The sequence below is a fragment of the Monodelphis domestica genome, chromosome 6, assembly GCF_027887165.1.
Source record: "Monodelphis domestica isolate mMonDom1 chromosome 6, mMonDom1.pri, whole genome shotgun sequence".
NCBI lineage: Eukaryota > Metazoa > Chordata > Mammalia > Didelphimorphia > Didelphidae > Monodelphis > Monodelphis domestica.
This window is the reverse complement of record NC_077232.1, coordinates 10,136,617-10,138,340: the sequence shown is the minus strand read 5'-3', so window position 1 is coordinate 10,138,340 and position 1,724 is coordinate 10,136,617.

Here is a 1,724-nt window from a genome sequence, read left to right as displayed (position 1 = left end):
ATAAATAAGAAAAGGAGTTGGTTTTATGAGAAAATAAATAAAATATATAAACCACTGGCTAACATTATTTTAAAAAAGAAGAAAATCAAATTATCAGTATCAAAAATGAAAAAGGCAAAATCACAATGAAAAAGAAATTAAAGCAATTATTAGAAGTTCTTTTGCCCAAATATATGCCAATAAATCTGACAATCTAAGTGAAATAGATGAATATTTACAAAAATATAAACTTTCCAGATTAACAAAAGAGGAAATGGAATATTTAATATTTACTTGCCTGGTAAGGGGATACCACATCCAAAAGAGAAATATCCACTCAAAATTATCACAGGAAGCAACTTCAAAAATACCCCCAGCAGTAGAGAAGAACCCTGCAATTGGGAGTTTGGGGGTGGAGAGGGTTAGGGTTAGCCCAGAAGAGATGCTGTCCTGAAGGGAAAGGAGTAGAAAGGCCCTACAAGGAGAAGTATGGAGTACATGTCTCAGGTATGTGGGTGAGGTAAGGAAAGGTTGTGTCTGTGGGGCTAAGCATAAGCAATCCATTGGTGGGGTACTTTGGGACAGTTTTTCTGGGTCTGTGTTCATAGGGCTAGACTTAGAAAAGACCCCACAAACCACCCTTTTCATTTTTTAGATGAAGAAACTTATGCTAACCTCAGATTGAGATATTTTTTACCTAGTCCTGCTTATTTCATTGTGCATTGCTGAATACACATTTCCCCATTTTCCTGAATTCCTTATATTTGCCCCTTTCCTACATAGACCAGATCCTCTGCACAGACTAACCCTCTCATAGAGACATTAGTGTGGAGGCTTGACGGGACCAAGTGCCTGCACATAGCACCCATGCATTTCCCCAAACTGGCTTTTGATCTTGAAGGACCTTCTTTTCTGGAAAAGTCAATCAGAGAAGGCAAGTGGTGATGCCAAGCACAGAGACGGCTATGTGACTCCATCCTGTCCTGTGAGTCTGCTAAGCCAAGCAGAGCAAGTAAGGTAGACGTCCAGGTCCTCTGGTGATGAGGGAAGAAAGCAAGAGAAAAGAATGGGCCAGAATCAGAAGTGAGGGACGAACTACAAATTAAAAGGAGGAAGTCATGAATGGACATGCACGGGCCCACTGGGACAGGAAAATCATAATAACTAGAATGTCTCTAGTGCTTTAAATTTTACAAAGTACTTTCCAAATAAGATCTCACTTAATCTTCAAAACAAACCTGAAAGGAAGGTGCCATTTCTATTCCCATTTTGCAGATCCGGAATCTGAGGCAAATGCAAGTTGAATGATTTCCCCCATCTCACATGGATAAGAAGGAACTGAACAAGATTAGAACTCAGGTTCCCTGACTACAAGACCAGTATTTTGTCCATTGGCTTCCTGGAAAAGGGGTTCAGAAGGAGATAGACAGAGACAGTTAGGAAAAGGAAAGGGAAAGGGCCCTAAGTGAAAGAAAAGGAGACAGATTAGAGAAAAACCAGGAAAGCCTTAGATGGAGAGAGTATTCACAAAGAGAGTCAAGGAGGATGAGGACTGGAAGATCCATGAAGAACTCATGGATAATCTCGGAGACAACTGTTTAAGCTGACTTTGCTGTTGACCGTCACCGAAACCTGGTAAGATAAATGCAAGAAGTATTAGCCTTCCCATTTTAGAAATGAAGAAACTGATTTTTAGACTATTCAAATGACTTACTTGTGGTCCCTCAGAGGGGAACCCAAATACG